This window comes from Petromyzon marinus, chromosome 7 (genome assembly GCF_048934315.1).
Source record: "Petromyzon marinus isolate PM22_M1 ecotype Great Lakes invasive population chromosome 7, UKy_Petmar_22M1.pri1.0, whole genome shotgun sequence".
NCBI lineage: Eukaryota > Metazoa > Chordata > Hyperoartia > Petromyzontiformes > Petromyzontidae > Petromyzon > Petromyzon marinus.
In genome coordinates, this window is record NC_133673.1 from 15,002,746 (window position 1) to 15,022,674 (window position 19,929).

Here is a 19,929-nt window from a genome sequence, read left to right on the forward strand (position 1 = left end):
TCTAAGGGTCTCTATGTATTCATCTCGATGTGTCTCTAAGGGTCTCTATGTATTCATCTCGATGTGTCTCTAAGGGTCTCTATGTATTTATCTCGATGTGTATCTAAGGGTCTCTATGTATCCATCTCGATGTGTCTCTAAGGGTCTCTATGTATTCATCTCGATGTGTCTCTAATGGTCTCTATGTATTCATCTCGATGTGTCTCTAAGGGTCTCTATGTATCCATCTCGATGTGTCTCTAATGGTCTCTATGTATCCATCTCGATGTGTCTCTAAGGGTCTCTATGTATTCATCTCGAGTGTCTCTAAAGGTCTCTATGTATCCATCTCGATGTGTCTCTAATGGTCTCTATGTATCCATCTCGATGTGTCTCTAAGGGTCTCTATGTATTCATCTCGATGTGTCTCTAAGGGTGTCTATGTATTTATCTCGATGTGTCTCTAAGGGTCTCTATGTATCCATCTCGATGTGTCTCTAAGGGTCTCTATGTATTCATCTCGATGTGTCTCTAATGGTCTCTATGTATTCATCTCGATGTGTCTCTAAGGGTCTCTATGTATCCATCTCGATGTGTCTCTAAGGGTCTCTATGTATTTATCTCGATGTGTCTCTAAGGGTCTCTATGTATCCATCTCGATGTGTCTCTAAGGGTCTCTATGTATTCATCTCGATGTGTCTCTAATGGTCTCTATGTATCCATCTCGATGTGTCTCTAAGGGTCTCTATGTATTCATCTCGATGTGTCTCTAATGGTCTCTATGTATTCATCTCGATGTGTCTCTAAGGGTCTATATGTATTCATCTCGATGTGTCTCTAATGGTCTCTATGTATCCATCTCGATGTGTCTCTAAGGGTCTCTATGTATTCATCTCGATGTGTCTCTAATGGTCTCTATGTATTCATCTCGATGTGTCTCTAAGGGTCTCTATGTATTCATCTCGATGTGTCTCTAAGGGTCTCTATGTATTAATCTCGACGTGTCTCTAAGGGTCTCTATGTATTCATCTCGATGCGTCCCTAAGGGTCTCTGTATCCATCTCGATGTGTCTCTAATGGTCTCTATGTATTCATCTCGATGTGTCTCTAAGGGTCTATATGTATTCATCTCGATGTGTCTCTAATGGTCTCTATGTATCCATCTCGATGTGTCTCTAAGGGTCTCTATGTATTCATCTCGATGTGTCTCTAATGGTCTCTATGTATTCATCTCGATGTGTCTCTAAGGGTCTCTATGTATTCATCTCGATGTGTCTCTAAGGGTCTCTATGTATTAATCTCGACGTGTCTCTAAGGGTCTCTATGTATTCATCTCGATGCGTCCCTAAGGGTCTCTGTATCCATCTCGATGTGTCTCTAAGGGTCTCTAAGGGTCTCTATGTATTCATCTCGATGTGTCTCTAAGGATCTCTATTAATTCATCTCGATGTGTCTCTAAGGGTCTCTAAAGCTCTCTATGTATTCATCTCGATGTGTCTCTAATTGTATCTATTTATTAATCTCGATGTGTCTCTAAGGGTCTCTATGTATCCATCTCGATGTGTCTCTAAGGATCTCTATTAATTCATCTCGATGTGTCTCTAAGGGTCTCTAAAGCTCTCTATGTATTCATCTCGATGTGTCTCTAATTGTATCTATTTATTAATCTCGATGTGTCTCTAAGGGTCTCTATGTATCCATCTCGATGTGTTTCTAAGGGTCTCTGTTTTCATCTCAATGTGTCTCTAAGGGTCTCTAAGGATCTCTATGTATTCATCTCAATGTGTCTCTAAGGGTCTCTATGTATCCATCTCGATGTGTCTATCTGGCTTTATGTCCTATCTCTTTAAGTCTCCGTGTCTCTATGAATCTCTGTGCGTCTCTATGGGTTTACTACACAAGTCCATAGTTTTGTTGTGCATGGCCACACTCGCTTAACTGCGGCTCGCGCCTTTAATGTATACATCTCTATGAGTATGTATCTCGATGTGCCTCTAAGGGTCTCTATGTATCTATCTCTACGTATTATCTCTTTGCGTCTCTATGCGTCGCTGTGTGTCTCTATGGGTGTGCTATCCGACTTGCGGTTTGCGCCTCCGTTGTTCCATTTCACATGGTAGGAGTGCTGCGTCGACGGCCTGGTGATGTTCTGATGCTGTTGACGATGAACGACACCTGTAGTGGGTGGGTGCGGGTGAGTGATATGTTGATGGTATGAGGAGGAGGATGGAGGAGGAGGAGGAGGGGGAGCTTTCGAGGCCAGGAGGAGGTGTGATGCTGTGTGGGTCTCGAATGAGGAGGTTATTCGCCACGTCCCGGTTGTTGCCACTGTTCGTGCGGAGGGGAGAGACGGGGACCGGCTTGTCAAAAAGTCACTAAGTTGTGATTTGATCCGGGCAAAAGTGAAGTTTGCACAAAACATTTCACGCCTCGTCACAACCGCACAGAGCGCCCCCCCCCCCCTCCTCCTCCCATTGTATGCGACAGATGAGTTCCAAACACAAAAAGGGGGGGGGGGGGAGCGCACAAAGCGAAATCGCGGGACGAGACAGCTGCCTGCCGAGTAGCGCACACAGTACACACACAGTACACACACAGTACATAGATTATACACAGTACACACACAGTACACACACAGTACACAGAGTACACACACACAGTACACAGAGTATACCCGGTACACACACAATACACACAGTACACACATAGTACACACACAGTACATAGATTATACACAGTACACACACAGTACCCACACACACACAATACACAGAGTACACACACACAATACACAGAGTATACCCGGTACACACACAATACACACACAGTACACACACAGTACATAGATTATACATAGTAGACACACAGTACACACACATAGTACACAGAGTATACTCGGTACACACATAGTATACACAGTACACACACGCAGTACACACAGTACACACACACAGTACACAGAGTACACACACAGTACACAGAGTATACACACACAGTACACACACAGTACACAGAGTATACACAGTACACACATAGTACATAGAGTATACACGGTACACACACCGTACACACCGTACATACACAAACAATACACACAGTACACACACAGTACACACACACAGTACAAAGAGTATACACAGTACACACACAGTACATACACAAACAATACACACTTAGTGCACACACAGTTACACATACCGTACACACCGTACATATACACACAATACACACACAGAATACACACGGTACACACAGTACACACACAGTACACACGGTAAACACAATAGACACACACAGTAGACACAATGTTGTCCGACCGCATAGTCGCATATGCGTTAATTCAAACCGCATAGAGCGAATTTGGGTATAAATAGGTTCGCGAAGTCGCACAAAGCGAACCCGCATAAAGCGAGTGGCACCTGCTGTTAAAACTCCGCACTTTTTAACAACCGCTTATCATTTTCTCGATTCGAGTAAATCCTAAAAAAACACAGAGAGACAAAGATCCCCCGTATAGTCTTAACAGACTGTTGGGGAAAGTGCTGTTGGCGAGCACCTATGAAGGCCGGTACGGCACACGAGGCGGTGGGTGGCCAGCACCACGCCCGGCCGCCTTTGTCTCCCCAGTGGCGATGTTTACTACACACCGCACCAGGTACTCATTCGAGGCTGAGTCGACCTCCGGGAGGCCCAGGACCCGGTTTAGATAATCGTCACCGGCGTTGGCCGTGAGCGGGAATCGAACTCGGATCGCCGAGCTCGTAGTAGCGCAGCGCAGCGCTAAGCGCTACAAATTAAAACACAAATCCCCCGTATAGCCTTAACAGGCTGTTGGGGCAAGTGCTCTTCGCGAACAAACTACACGACCACACACAAACAAACACACGCGCACATAACGCGACGCGTTCCTTGCACGTGCATTCGTTTTAAAACACCGCGACGACGATGATGATGAGTACGCAAATGACACAGACAACACGTACAGAGACCCCTTTGCCCCATCCACTGTTGGATTGATGTCTCTCTCAGTTACTTGGGGAGGGGGTGGGGGTTGATCAGACTTCACCACACGCCGATGAGTGCGAGCTGGAGAAGAATCACACCGTTGATTAAGACTGGAGGAGGAATCCGATGACCTATGCAGCTCTTTATGTTTGTTTGTTTGTTTTACAGATGTCCAGTCCGGGCACGGGGTCAGCCAGTTACAACGAGTAATCGAGGACGCTGCGAGAAAGGGCTGGGTAGAGGCCCGCTTACGATTAAACTCGCCACTGATGACAGCCGTCCTCTGTAATCGAACCGAGAATGTGAGTGAGCTCACAGAGCCCCCAACCACTGCACCACCGCTACTGCCGCAACGGTGACGGTGTTGGTTACGGATCGGTCTTTATTGCCCAACGTGTCTGTTCTCTCTTTCTAAACACAAAAGATACACAAACGGCTTCACGGTGATTCTGAAAGCACGTGCATAACGTGCCACTCATTACACCACTTGATTGGAAGAGGTCGCTTCCGCTGCCGCCGCCGCTGCTGCTGCTGTCACCATCCTAGAATCTCGCCCAGATCCGGAGGAACGCTGCTGGCGAACGGAGCGGAACAACGCGGACGGCCAAAATTGGGGACAGCTGTCAGACTTGAACCTCACCGCGTTGGTCGGCGCGGATTGGTAACAAATACAAAGACCCCCCCCCCCTGTATAGCCTTGACAGACTGTTGGGGCAAGTGCTGTGAGCGAGTAGCACCTGTGAAGGCCGAGACGGCAAACGAGGGGGTGGGTGGCGAGCACCACTGCCGACCGCCTTTGTCTCCCCTAGTGGCGTTGTTTGGTACACACCGCGCCAGGCACTAATTTGAGGCTGAGTCGACCTGGTGGAGGCCCGGGACCGGTTCAGATATCCGCCGGTGATCTTTTGGCCTTGAGCGGGAGTCGAACTCGGGTCGTCGGATTTCGTAGTTGCAGACGAGCGCTAACCACTGCGCCACCGTTCCCCACAACATAACAACAACAACCGCCATTCGCCACTAAGTGGCGGCGACGTCCCCACGGCGCTTGTGCCAGGCTATGTGCACGTTGAGGCCAACATACCACGCATGCGCACACGCACACGCACACACGCACGCACACACACACGCACGCACACGCACGCACACACACGCACGCACACACACGCACCTGTCGCACAAACAGGAGTCGGTGGGAGCGGAGGAAGAATGGTCCCGAGTCATCTCCTCGTCGCTCCGACTCTCCACGTCGAGTCGTCTCGTCTCGTCGCGGCATCCTGCGGCGTGGTTAAACAGGTCAGACGAAGACTGCGCGCTCCGTGCGGTTGGTGTTGATGAAAGAGCAGCAGCCAGAATATTACATCGAGGTGGTCGATCAGCCAGATGATTGCGTCAGGAGTAGCGGAGCGGTGAATCATCGCTGTGAGGATGCCTCCGTCATATGGATGATCTCCGTGTAAGTATATGGCTCTACGTGTGAGTCTATGGGTCTCTCCGTGTGAGTCTATGGGTCCTAGTGTGAACCTTTAGATCTCTGTGTGAGTCTATGGGGCCCTCCGTGTGAGTCTATGGGTCTCTCCGTGTGAGTCTATGGGTCTCTCCGTGTGAGTCTATGGGTCCTAGTGTGAACCTTTAGATCTCTGTGTAAGTCTATAGGGCTCTCCGTGTGAGTCTATGGGTCTCTCCGTGTGAGTCTATGGGTCCTAGTGTGAACCTTTAGTTCTCTGTGTGAGTCTATGGGGCCCTCCGTGTGAGTCTATGGGTCTCTCCGTGTGAGTCTATGGGTCCTAGTGTGAACCTTTAAATCTCTGTGTGAATCTATGGGTCTCTCCGTGTGAGTCTATGGGTCTCTCCGTGTGAGTCTATGGGTCCTAGTTGTGAACCTTTAGATCTCTGTGTGAGTCTATGGGTCTCTCCGTGTGAGTCTATGGGGCCCTCCGTGTGAGTCTATGGGGCCCTCCGTGTGAGTCTATGGGGCCCTCCGTGTGAGTCTATGGGTCCTAGTTGTGAACCTATAGATCTCTGTGTGAGTCTATGGGTCTCTCCGTGTCAGTCTATGGGGCCCTCCGTGTGAGTTTATGGGTCTCTCCGTGTGAGTCTATGGGTCTCTCCGTGTGAGTCTATGGGGCCCTCTGTGTGAGTATATGGGTCTCTCCGTGTGAGTCTATGGGTCCTAGTTGTGAACCTATAGATCTCTGTGTGAGTCTATGGGTCTCTCCGTGTCAGTCTATGGGGCCCTCTGTGTGAGTCTATGGGTCTCTCCGTGTGAGTCTATAGATCTCTGTGTGAGTCTATGGGTCTCTCTGTGTGAGTCTATGGGTCTCTCCGTGTGAGTCTATGGGTCCTAGTGCGAACCTTTAGATCTCTGTCTTCTTCTGAGCACGCCTGATGTTGCCCTACACCAAACCGCTGTCGTTTTACAACGAGGTGCTCTGACCAGCCAGACGACTGCGTCACGGTTAGCGGGTGATGCCTCCCGCTTCGTATTTGTGAATCGGACATCGAGTGGACGTTCCGTGTTCCACGGTTTCTGTTCCGGGGTGGTGCCACGAGTCGCAATACCCCGAAGTGGAAGCTGACAGCGGCAACATTCGCAGCCTGCTCACTCTGTTTAGTGAGAAAATAGCGACCGATGCCACCACCACCACCACCGTCATTATCAGCATCATCAACCCCGCCATCTACCCTTCGTTGCCAGAACGCCGTATTGAGCGATCTCTCGGTCTACGGTGTAACACCTCGAAGTGACGCTAATCTCACACACGTGTGTGCACCCACCGTCTATGACCATCGTCCCACGGCAGGTCACAACCTCACTCCCCCGTCTGCTCCTCACCCCCCCCCCCCCCTCCTCCTTAAACCACCTCGCATTAAAAATGGAAAATAAAAATGTAAAACTCTCCGGTCGAAGTGGTGGTGCGACTGCGGTAATCCAGAACGGACCGTCGCAATGCCTGACCCGCAAACCCGAAGGAGGCTTCACAGCGATGATGCACTCCCCCCCACTCCCCCCTCAGCTCCAGACGCGGTTGTCTGGACTTGACCGCCTGAATGTGAAGGCGGATTCGATGCTCTGCATCTAACGTCAGCCGTGCGACAAGACGAGACGACCTCGCACTGCTACCACTTTGGAATCCACCTCCCCATCATCGTCACCATCGTCTCTCTCCCCCCCCCCCCCAAGCTCTGACAATGATTATGATGATGATAATACCTCGGATCACTTAAAATCATGCCTGCTATACCCCCTACCCATTACGACGTTCATAGAGAGTGCTGCTCGTTGCTGGACACGCCACGCTTTTGGAGGTGGCTTCGACCCCGGAGTCCACACGAGTTCTCTCTCTCTCTCCCCGTGATGGTCTCGCGTGGGATTGTGTCCGGGTTCGTCCGCTTTTGCCCCCCCCCGCCCCCGCTCCACTTTTACAGACAACGTGACGCGTTCAGATTGATCTGGCTCTTAATATAAATTCCCACGTGATGATGATTATGATGATTATGATCATCATGATCATTTCAGCCACTTCGATGAGCTACCACATGCGATCCAGGTCGCCTCTGAACAAGAACTAATACAAACCTGCGTGTTGAACTTCTTTCGCACCGTACGTAGCCAACATGTGCTAAACTTTAGGCGCGGGGGGAAAGGACAACAAACTAAACACAAAAAGGCAGTTTTAAAGATACGCGTTATCAATTATGATCGTTTTTAAAGTGCACAGCTCCAGTGGCGTCCGAATATCAGGAGGAAGAGCGTTCCAGACGGCCGCAATAGCGCATCCAAAAGCGCGCGATGCAGTGTCCGTGTTTGTTGGATGGCTATAGCCAAACGAATGCTATGCAAAAGTTTAGTTGCAAAGAGCAGCCGTGCGCGTTAAAGTTTTGCCACGTGACAATCCACGCGTCACTTCTCGCATCTAATGGCATAACAATGCGTTATTTATGCCTTGCAGTTATTCACAACGGCCGGATAATCACCGAGTGTCCAGACGCCTTTTTTTGGAGGAGCACAGATGAAGTTGATGATAATGGTGATGATGCTGCGTTGCCAGCGGATGCACAAACGCGGTGGCCCGGAGATGTTAACTACCTCGCCTGGTATGCAGGAGGTCGCGGGTTCGATCCCGACCCTGATGCTTGTTGTATATTTCGAGTTTGCGTGGATTTTTCCCTCCCGTTTAGAATCAACGTCACGCGTTTAGAATATTTGGCTGCTGCTGTTGCGAAACATTTCCACGCGATAAGCCACAATCAACAAACGGAACACATTCGTCAATAACACCATTATGCGGCCTTACAATAAATATATAATATACGACGTTTCGGGCAGGGGCCCTTCTTCGTGGCACGCATACATCAAAATACATTTTCACGTGCGATTAAGAAGGGCCATTTCCCGAAACGTCGCCTTTTATAAACAGCTTTCTTTTAAGGCCAACACCGTGCTATTGACGAATGAGTCGAGGTGTATTTGCTCTGTCTCAGGATGGTCCTACTGCATTGGGACGTTTGGTCGGTTCCCCTCCTAATGAGAGGGCTGGTTCCACGTGGAACTCAAACAACATAATCGGGAGAACTGGGGGGGGGGGGGGGGGGGGTGCCACCACGCGTAAGAGGAGACGACTCCACTCCAAGGTCCGCACCGACAGGTTCACGAACCCGCGTCGCTGTACTCGCTACCTTCTGACGTTCCTATCCATACGTGACTCACCAACCCTCGCTTCCGAGGGGTGCTGGGTCACTGTGTGTGTGTGTGTGCGCTTTTGGCGTCTGATCTGTATGGGGAGCGGTGGCGCAGTGGTTAGCGCACTACGAACGCCCCGGCGATCCGAGTTGAATTCCCGCTCACGACCGATAACAGCGTCGAATATTTGAACCGGTACCGTGGACCTCCCCTAGGTCGACTCAGCCCTCGTGAAAGTGAGAATCTGGTGCGGTGTACCTGGTGCGGTGTGTACACATCAGCGCTGGGGAGACAGAGGCGTGCTCGCTAACAGCACTTTTCCACAACGGTCTGTTCAAGCTTTGCGGGGGGGTGGGGATCCTTGTCTTATTTATGTACCGTTGTTACCGACGCTGTCCACGTGTTTATAACCACCCCTGCTCAACTCCGAGCCATTCTCCATCCACTGATGGATGAAGCCCTCCCCCACGCCATCTAAATCACGTACAGTGTTTTTGGATTGGTGACGGGGGGGGGGTTACATTTTTCTAACCATACTTCACCACGCTGGTCAGTGCGAGCTGGTGAACGGTTGGGGAGGGGGGGGTTGTTGATGGAGGCAGGATCTGCTCTGATTCATCTCTGGCGCCACTGACGGCAACCGCGACCGGGAGATCGAACGGGGTTTCGGGAAAGCGGCTGCCCGACAGGGCACTGCGGGTGAGTGAAGGGACGAGTTGCCGTACGGGTTCTTCATCGCCTGGAGTTGGGCGCGTTGAACACAATGCCCCCTCTTGGGTTTGTCCAGACGTTCTTGGCAAGCTCGCTCCGTCTGAAAGAGCGGGCGGGAGCCTCTGTTTGATGCAACAAAACGAAAAAAAACATTGACCATATTTGGATGATTGTGTAGCTATTGTTGTTGATGGCTTGGTAGTTGTTCGGATGGTAGTAACTGCTGCTGCTGCTGTTGTTGTTGTTTGTGATTAATTCGCGCAAGATATGCGATTGAGAATGGTGTATTCCCACCTGAGGAATGCGCGAGTGATATACAGTGAGGGAAAAAAGTATTTGATCCCCTGCTGATTTTGTACGTTTGCCCACTGATGAAGAAATGATCAGTCTATAATTTGAATGGTAGGTTTATTTGAACAGTGAGAAACAGAATAACAACAACAAAAATCCGGAAAAACGCATGTCAAAAATGTTATAAATTGATTTGCATTTTAATGAGGGAAATAAGTATCTGACCCCCTCTCAATCAGAAAGATTTCTGGCTCCCAGGTGTCTTTTATACAGGTAACGAGCTGAGATTAGGAGCACACTCTTGAAGGGAGTGCTCCTAATCTCAGCTTGTTACCTGTATAAAAGACAGCTGTCCACAGAAGCAATCATTCAATCAGATTCCAAACTCTCCACCATGGCCAAGACCAAAGAGCTCTCCAAGGATGTCAGGGACAAGATTGTAGACCTACACAAGGCTGGAATGGGCTACAAGACCATTGTCAAGCAGCTTGATGAGAAGGTAACAACAGTTAGTGCGATTATTTGCAAATGGAAGAAACACAAAAGAACTGTCAATCTCCCTCGGCCTAGGGGCTCCATGCAAGATCTCACCTCGTGGAGTTGCAATTATCATGAGAACGGTGAAGAATCAGCCCAGAACTACACGGGAGGATCTTGTCAATGATCTCAAGGCAGCTGGGACCATAGTCACCAAGAAAACAATTGGTAACACACTACGCCGTGAAGGACTGAAATTCTGCAGCGCCCCCAAGGTCCCCCTGCTCAAGAAAGCACATATACATGCCCGTCTGAAGTTTGCCAATGAACATCTGAATGATTCAGAGGACAACTGGGTGAAAGTGTTGTGGTCAGATGATACCAAAATGGAGCTCTTTGGCATCAACTCAACGTGCCGTGTTTGGAGGAGGAATGCTGCCTATGGCCCCAAGAACACCATCCCCACCGTCAAACATGGAGGTGGAAACATGCTTTGGGAGTGTTTTTCTGCTAAGGGGACAGGACAACTTCACCGCATGAAAGGGACGATGGACGGGGCCATGTACCGTCAAATCTTGGGTGAGAACCTCCTTCCCTCAGCCAGGGCATTGAAAATGGGTCGTGGATGGGTATTCCAGCATGACAATGACCCAAAACACACGGCCAAGGCAACAAAGGAGTGGCTCAAGAAGAAGCACATTAAGGTCCTGGAGTGGCCTAGCCAGTCTCCAGACCTTAATCCCATAGAAAATCTATGGAGGGAGCTGAAGGTTCGAGTTGCCAAACGTCAGCCTCGAAACCTTAATGACTTGGAGAAGATCTGCAAAGAGGAGTGGGACAAAATCCCTCCTGAGATGTGTGCAAACCTGGTGGCCAACTACAAGAAACGTCTGACCTCTGTGATTGCCAAGTACTAAGTCATGTTTTGCAGAGGGGTCAAATACTTTTTCCCCTCACTGTAGATATACAGTATGTAGATGTCTCCAACGATTTCAACCCATGTCGTAAGAGTGACGCGTCACCATCATCAACCATGGTCAATCCACTGCTGGATGAAGACCTACCCAGACAGGGACAGAGACAGGACCGACAGAGACAGACAGAGAGAGACACAGACAGAGACAGACAGAGACAGACAGAGACAGACAGACAGAGACAGACAGGGACAGACAGAGACAGAGACAGACAGAGACAGACAGAGACAGACAGAGAGAGACAGACACAGACAGACAGAGACAGACAGAGACAGAGACAGACAGAGACAGACAGACAGAGACAGACAGGGACAGACAGAGACAGACAGAGACAGACAGAGAGAGACAGACAGAGACAGGGACAGACAGAGACAGACAGACAGAGACAGGGACAGACAGAGACAGACAGAGACAGACAGAGATAGAGAGATACAGACAGGGATAGACAGGGACAGACAGAGACAGACAGAGACAGACAGGGACAGACAGAGAGAGACAGACAGAGACAGGGACAGAGACAGACAGAGACAGACAGAGAGACAGACAGAGACAGACAGAGAGAGACAGGGACAGACAGAGACAGACAGAGACAGACAGAGACAGGGACAGACAGGGACAGACAGAGACAGACAGAGAGACAGACATAGACAGACAGAGATAGACAGAGACAGACAGAGACAGACAGAGAGAGACAGACAGAGACAGACAGGGACAGACAGAGACAGACAGAGACAGACAGGGACAGACAGAGACAGACAGAAACAGACAGAGAGAGACAGACAGAGACAGACAGAGACAGACAGAGACAGGGACAGACAGGGATAGACAGGGACAGATAGAGACAGATAGGGACAGACAGAGAGACAGACAGAGACAGACAGAGACAGACAGAGAGAGAGACAGGGACAGACAGAGACAGACAAACAGAGACAGACAGAGACAGACAAACAGAGACAGACAGACAGAGACAGACAGACAGAGACAGGGACAGACAGAGACAGACAGAGCCAGACAGGGATAGACAGATTCTCATCAGATTCTCGGAAGCTAAGCGGACTTGAGCCTGGATAGCGCGACCACCACCACGCCGTGGGGGTGGGGTTGTTTGACCATACTTCACCGCGATTGTCGTCTCGGCTTAGCGAAGGCGTTGGGGCGGAGTGCACCACAACAACTTGGAACTCCTCCCAAGAAACTTGAGAGCGCCCAAGCCTCGAGCTCTTAGCACGGCGCTTGCCCATCCGAGTACCACCCAGGATCACCCCCCCCCCCACCCCCTGCTTAGCCTTGTCGATGATACGTAGAGACTTGAACCAAGGAACATAACACGGAGTTGTCAGCGACAACACAACTCGTTTATTTACACTTTGTTAGACTTTATGCACAACGTGAACGGGGAGAGATGGCGAGGGGGGGTCGAATTTTTGTCCAGGTGACTGCTTTAGACGAGCGGTGGTGGTTGTGGTGGTGGTGGCGTTGGTTGTGTGGCGGTGGTGGTGGCGTTGGTTGTGTGGCGGTGGTTGTGGTGGTGGCGGTGGTGGCGGTGAGAGTGGTGGTGGCCACGCTGCTGCGCATGACTACCCGCGATCCAGCACTGTGTGGAGGCAGCAGCGAGGGGTTGGCGGATCACACACACGCACTGATCTTGCCAAACTTCCCTTCCCGTGGGCGTCGACTAGGAGCCGTACCCCCCTCCTCTGGCTTGCCAGGAGAGGGCGCGGCACGGCACGGGTGCACTCCGTGCGTTCCATCTGCAGGGGGATCGAGTGTCGACCGCGTGGTACACGTGGCGTTGCTCCGGCTGCCTCGATGCAGACGAAGCATTTAAACAACATCAGTTGAGTTCCTGAAGAAGCCCCCCCCCCCCCTCCAACACGTGCGGCGAAACGTCGGAAATCAGAAAGCCACAACTTGATTGTCCGTGTCGCGCGTGTGTGGCAGGACTCGACACACGAGAATCGAACAGCGTCACCGGCAACTCCACCACCAAACAACAACAACAAATAACAACAACAAACATTCAACACGGGAGGTGGGTACTTGTGGTTGTTGTAGTTGTTGCTTGACTTGCAACCCACTGGGATTTTTTGCACACAGCGTTGGTGTACGGTGCTTTTTTCAGGAATATTTTTGCTGTTTTTTTCCCATGGATTTTCTGTTTGCACAGTCACACATAGTCACTTTAAGATGTTTTTCTTGTTCGTGTTTTTGGTTTTTTTGTTTGTTGTGGTTGCACCCGATTCAAGAGCCGAATGGCTCACAGGGCTATACCAAAATAAACTGAACTGAACTAAACGAGCTGTGTGATTGGTGGCCGTGGTGGTGGTGGTGGTAGTGGTGGTAGTGGTAGTGGTGGTGGCCGTGGTGGTGGTGGTGGTGGTAGTGGTGGTAGTGGTGGTGGTGGCCGTGGTGGTGGTGGTGGTAGTGGTGGTGGTGGTAGTGGTGGTGGTAGTGGTGGTGGTGGTAGTGGTGGTGGCCATGGTGGTGGTGGTGCATTTTGTAAAGCGGATGTGTCTTGTTTGGGGACTGAGCACGCGTGGACGAGACTGATGACCGAACGGCGGACAAACGAGAGAAAAACGCACGGAGAGAGGATGACAACCACCACCACCACTCAACCACAACCACCGACTACCACAACCAACCACCACTCAATCACCGTCACCACCAACCACCTTCCCGCACACCTTCCGGTTAGCACGGAGAGAGGATGACAACCACCACCACTACTGAACCACCACCACCACCAACCACCACTCAGTCACCGCCACCACCAACCACCACCACCTTCCCGCACACCTCCGACTAGCACGGTTGGCTACGTACGGTGTGAAAGAAGTTCAACACACGTACGTGCGCACAGTTGAGCGGAGTGATCAAGAGTGCACAGACCGATACAAGCACCACGTGCTGCCTGGCGATGACTCGAATCGTCGACGGACTTGTGAATCGTGGCGGCTGAGCCTGGATAGTAGTGCTTGGATAAGGTTCGAAGAGGCACCCCGGCGGCCAGCAACAAACAGCACCATTGCACGGCGCAACGATGGATGAATGTCGCGAGTTCAAGGCGTTCGCTCCGAGGTCGAGTCGCACATTTCCTTGCCAGTCGAGATGCAGCCCACGGATGTTCTGGGAGATCTGAGAGGGATACTTCTACCGCTCCGAATGCATTCGGGCATCGTGGCTTGAAGGCGAGATGGAGGTTGATGTCTCGTGCACGAGACCGGTGACTGAATGCTAGCTACTTAATAGTTTGCGGGCAGTCTCCGTGAACCTGAAGGCAGTTGCGTGTTGGATTTTAAGTAGCGCCGGAACAATGGAAACAACTGCAGGCGATTGTCCGTCTCGTGTGGGGTGTAGGTGGGTGGAGGTGGGGGGGTGTCGTGAGTGCCGTGTAGACACGAGTTGAGCCAAGGCCCCATAGTCTACGTGGAGTGCTCTTGCCAATGTAGGCGTGGCTGCAGATGAGACCTATAAGGTGGAAGGCGGATCCGGAGTTCGCTTCCTTGTAACCCGACACTTTCTCGAAACGACGATTACATTCAACGCGACAGCAGCAGGTGAATGCGTTGTGGGCTCGACACGCAGAGGGTTGACATCACGCGAATGCGTGGATGGGTAGGTGGGTGAGTGAGTAGATGTGTGAGCAGGTGAGTCGGTAACTGAGTGAGTTAATGAGTGAACAGGTGAGTGAGTAGGTAACTTAGTGAGCAGGTGAGTGAGCAGGTGAGTGAGTAGGTAACTGAGTAAGCAGGTGAGTGAGCAGGTGAGTGAGTAGGTAACTGAGTGAGCAGGTGAGTGAGTCGGTAACTGAGTGAGCAGGTGAGTGAGCAGGTGAGTGAGTAGGTAACTTAGTGAGCAGGTGAGTAAGCAGGTGAGTGAGTCGGTAACTGAGTGAGTTAATGAGTGAGCAGGTGAGTGAGTAGGTAACTTAGTGAGTAGGTGAGTGAGCAAGTCAGTGAGTCGGTAACTGAGTGAGTTCATGAGTGAGCAGGTGAGTGAGTAGGTAACTGAGTGAGCAGGTGAGTGAGCAGGTGAGTGAGTAGGTAACTGAGTGAGCAGGTGAGTGAGCAGGTGAGTGAGTCGGTAACTGAGTGAGTTAATGAGTGAGCAGGTGAGTGAGTAGGTAACTTAGTGAGTAGGTGAGTGAGCAGGTGAGTGAGACGGTAACTGAGTGAGTTAATGAGTGAGCAGGTGAGTGAGTAGGTAACTTAGTGAGCAGGTGAGTGAGCAGGTGAGTGCGTAGGTAACTGAGTGAGCAGGTGAGTGAGCAGGTGAGTGAGTAGGTAACTGAATGAGCAGGTGAGTGAGTAGGTAACTGAGTGAGCAGGTGAGTGAGCATGTGAGTGAACAGGTGAGTGAATAGATGAGTGAGCAGGTGAGTGAATAGGTAACTGAGTGAGCAGGTGAGTGAGCAGGTGAGTGAGTAGGTAACTGAGTGAGCAGGTGAGTGAGCAGGTGAGTGAGTAGGTAACTGAGTGAGCAGGTGAGTGAGTCGGTAACTGAGTGAGTTAATGAGTGAGCAGGTGAATGAGTAGGTAACTTAGTGAGCAGGTGAGTGAGTCGGTAACTGAGTGAGTTAATGAGTGATCAGGTGAGTGAGTAGGTAACTTAGTGAGCAGGTGAGTGAGTCGGTAACTGAGTGAGTTAATGAGTGAGCAGGTGAGTGAGTAGGTAACTTAGTGAGCTGGTGAGTGAGTCGGTAACTGAGTGAGTTAATGAGTGAGCAGGTGAGTGAGTAGGTAACTTAGTGAGCAGGTGAGTGAGCAGGTGAGTGCGTAGGTAACTGAGTGAGCAGGTGAGTGAGCAGGTGAGTGAGTAGGTAACTGAGTGAGCAGGTGAGTGAGTAGGTAACTGAGTGAGCAGGTGAGTGAGCATGTGAGTGAACAGGTGAGTGAATAGATGAGTGAGCAGGTGAGTGAATAGGTAACTGAGTGAGCAGGTGAGTGAGTGAGCAGGTGCGTGAGCAGGTAACTGAGTGAGCAGGTGAATGAGCAGGGGAGTGAGTAGGTAGCTGAGTGAGTAGGTGAGTGAGTAGATGAGTGAGCAGGTGAGTGAGCAGGTAACTGAGTGAGTTAATGAGTGAGCAGGTGAGTGAGTCGGTAACTGAGTGAGCAGGTGAGTGAGTGAGCAGGTGAGTGAGTAGGTCACTGAGTGAGCAGGTGAGTGAGTGAGTAGAGGAGTGAACAGGTAACTGAGTGAACAGGTGAGTGAATGGGTAACTGAGTGATTAGATTAGTGAGCAGGTGAGTGAGTAGGTAACTGAGTGAGCAGGTGAGTGAGCAGGTGAGTGAGCAGGTGAATGATTAGATTAGTGAGCAGGTGAGTGAGCAGGTGAGTGAGTGAGTGAGTAGACGAGTGAGCAGGTGAGTGAGTAGGTGATTGAGTGAGCAGGTGAGTGAGTAGGTAACTGAGTGAGTAGGTAACTGAGTGAACAGGTGAGTGTGCAGGTAACTGAGTGAGTAGGTGAGTGAGTAGGTAACTGAGTGAACAGGTGAGTGTGCAGGTAACTGAGTGAGTAGGTGAGTGAGTGAATATACGAGTGCTTCTTCTCTTGAGGGAAGACGGAAGAAAATAAAACAGGGAAGGAGAAAGGAAGGAGTGAACGCACCATCGACATTGTTGTAATAACACGTAAAGTCTTTACTTTCTCGAGGAAGGAATTAATGACGGAATATAGAAAGGCATGATAACCATCGATAATGTAATAACTAACGTGTTTTATGAATGAGGCATGGAGGTGAGGAATTACGGAATTAATCAAATCAATGCTGTCATAATAACTAAGAAAAATATGATGAATGATTAAACGAATGACTGAATACATGAATGAAAATAGCTCTATCGTATGAAACCACCTGTCGAGAAAATAAGGAACGATTGCGTGAATGAATGGACCATCAATCCTGTAGTAATAATAACAATAACCACGACAACGACTCAATATTCTCTCCAGAAAGCGAGAAACGCTGAAACGACATTCGTAAATGAAACGGGTGACGAACGAGAACGAACACGAGCGTCGGCAGCGAAAGTAAACACCGAACGCGGCACGTCTCCACATCTACGCCTCGATATAAGGAACAAAACGGGTGGACTTCTATACAAATCTGGCTGTCACCTGATGATTCCCGATTGTAATTACTGGCGAAACGTCGTGCTCAGATTGTAAATATTTGTGGCTTGGCTCCCCAACACATCGGCGTGCTGTACTAGTGACGATTTGGCACGTTCTGTTTACGTGACAACCCTTCTTACTGTGTCGGGTGGTGGCGGGTTTAACGTCACGTTTGTATATTTACGCGATATAACCCAAACAACAACAACAACAACCTGTATCATGGACGGAATTTCTCCTCTCTCCTTCAGAGCACCTGCGCGTGTGCCGGTGCCACGAGGGCCGGCAGAGAGATCTTCCTCCACGTGTCCTCCAAGACCGACCACCCCGAATCTCCCCTCGCCCAGACGGCCACGCGGACGGAGGAGGCTGCAGCTCACCAGAAGTTGTCGACTTAAGCCACGCAGACGACTTCCGTATTTACACGGACGGGGTGGGGGCGCGAGGTGGGTGGGTAGGGGGGGGGGGGAACCCAGAGGGTCGTGGATGACGATGGCCGACTCGCTGATGGACGAGAGGGAGAGATGGAGAGAGGCGTTCGTTGTTGTTCGATGTCCTGGGCGTGGTGCTGACCGCTCACCCGGCCCCGCTCGTGCGCGGTGCCAGGCCGTTAAAAGTTTGCCGCTACTCGCTGACAGCACTTGTCCCTACAGTCCGTTAAGGCTATACGGGGGACCTTTGTATTTGGTTGGTTGTTAGATGAGGTGGGCCCCGATGGTTCACGGAGCGAGACATGGGTCACTGGGGCCTGTACAGCGCCGCTGAGACATCTGGGTTCGCATCCCGGGCTTGGTCCGCTCAGTCGCGCGACTAAAACGGTGCTCACACTGACCCGGTCACCAAACGAGTGCACCAAAATGTTAAAGTAAAAAAACAATAATCAAGAGAATACAATTTATATACCTTATTTATTAAAATAATATACATTAATTATAGTTCTGAGGTTTTTTTTTTAAAAGTCTCATCAGCTGGGTGTGTGCCCCCTCCGTAAAAGTTCGTGGATCTGATGTACCGCATATCACATGAAGTGATCTCAGAACCACTTCTGGCATATCCGCTTCCGCGGGTCGCTGTCGAACACGCGGGCGCGTGGCGTCTCTCCGCGATAATTCGGGTCCCGACGCCGATAACGAAACTGGATTCGCAATCGGTGGGGAAAACGACCAAAAGTTTTTAAAATTTATTTTAAAACAAATTGTGCATTGAGAGGGCATCGGCCGAGTTTATATTAATGTCTCCGCCATCTCCTCGCCCCATTGACAAAGGTTCCCCGTATAGCCTTTAATAGACTGTCTAGGGCAAGTGCTGTTAGCGAGTAACACCTATGAAGGCCGACACGGCGCACCTCCGGTTAGAACGGTTGGCTACGTACGGTGCGAAAGAAGTTCAACGTGCATATCAAGAGGTGCGTGACCAGCACCACGTCTGGGCCCGCCTTTGTCTCCCCAGTGCTGATGTTTACACACCGCACCGGGTGCTCGTTTGAGGCTGAGTCGACCTAGGGGAGGCTCAGGACCGGTTCAGGTAATCGTCACTGATGTTGGCCGTGAGCGGGAATCGAACCCGGGTGGCCGGGAACGGAGCGCAGCGTAGCGCTAACCGCTGCGCCACCGCTCCCCTCACCTGTTGAACCTCGCCACGGTGCCGTTTGGTAGTTGCTAGTTTGTGAATGTTTCGTGTACGCATTTGTGATTGTGTATATGCACGTGTGTGTGCGCGTTTGTGTTTACGCGTGCGTGTGCGCTACGAAACCCGGCGACTCGAGTTCGATTCCCGCTCACGGAAAACACCGGTGAGGATTATCTGAACCGCTCCTCGGCCTCCCACCTAGGTCGAGGCAGCCTCAAATGAGTACCCGGTGCGGTGTGTAAACATCGCCGCTGGCGAGACAAAGGCGGCCGGGCGTGGTGCTGGACAACCACCCCCTCGTGTGCCGTGCCGGCCTTAATAGGTGCACGCTAACAGCACTTTCCCCCAGAGTCTGTTAAGACTATACTGGGGATCTTTGTATTTGTGTGCGCGTACGAGGAGCGGTGGTATATAGTGCAATGGTGAGCGCACTGCACTACGAACCCGGCGACCCGAGTTCGATTTCCCGCTCACGGCCCAACATCGATGATGAATATCTGAACCCGTCCTGGGCCTCCTCGAGGTCCACTCAGCCTTAAATTAGTCAACATCATCACTGTGGAGACAAAGGCGGCCGGGCGTCGTGGTGGCCACCCACCACCTCGTGTGCCGTGCTTACCTTAATAGGTGCTTGCAAACAAAACTTTCCCCAACAGCCTTGCGTAGGCTATCGGGGTATCTTTGTATTTGTGTGTGTGTGTGCGTCTGCATGTACGTGGTTGTGTACATGCCGTTTCGTGTGTGTTGCGCGCGCGTGTGTGTGTGTATATGCGCATACGTACGCGTGTATTTCCGCGTGTACGTGTAGTTGTGTGCGCGAGGATATTCGTGAGCGTGTATGGCCACGTGTGTGTGCATATGTAGTTGTGTGTGTATTTGCGTTGATGTGTACATATGGTTGTTTATGTACACGTGTGCACACGGGCGTGTACATCTGCTTATGATGTGTCCATGTGCAGCTGTGCGCAAGTGGTGGTTCGCGCGCTGGTCGCTATCATCAGTCGTGAATTAAATCAGAACTTGTCCTGGTCCTCTCCTAGGTCGACTCAGCCTCAAAATGTGTA

General features: G+C 50.8%; 1 long non-coding RNA gene across 4 annotated transcripts in view; it reads left to right on the forward strand.

Moving 5' to 3' along the window:
- The window catches only part of LOC142924036 (uncharacterized), a 44,899-nt gene extending 27,279 nt beyond the window's left edge, over positions 1 to 17,620 (forward strand). For 2 of the 4 annotated variants that reach the window (XR_012941179.1, XR_012941182.1), the window contains exons 2-5: positions 4,153 to 4,645; positions 5,168 to 5,277; positions 13,060 to 13,150; positions 17,488 to 17,620. This is a non-coding gene — a long non-coding RNA (uncharacterized LOC142924036). The remainder of the gene's footprint in view (positions 1 to 4,152; positions 4,646 to 5,167; positions 5,278 to 13,059; positions 13,151 to 17,487) is intronic. The other 2 variants (XR_012941181.1, XR_012941180.1) reach the window with 2 other exon arrangements.
- The last annotated feature ends 2,309 nt before the right edge of the window (positions 17,621 to 19,929 follow it).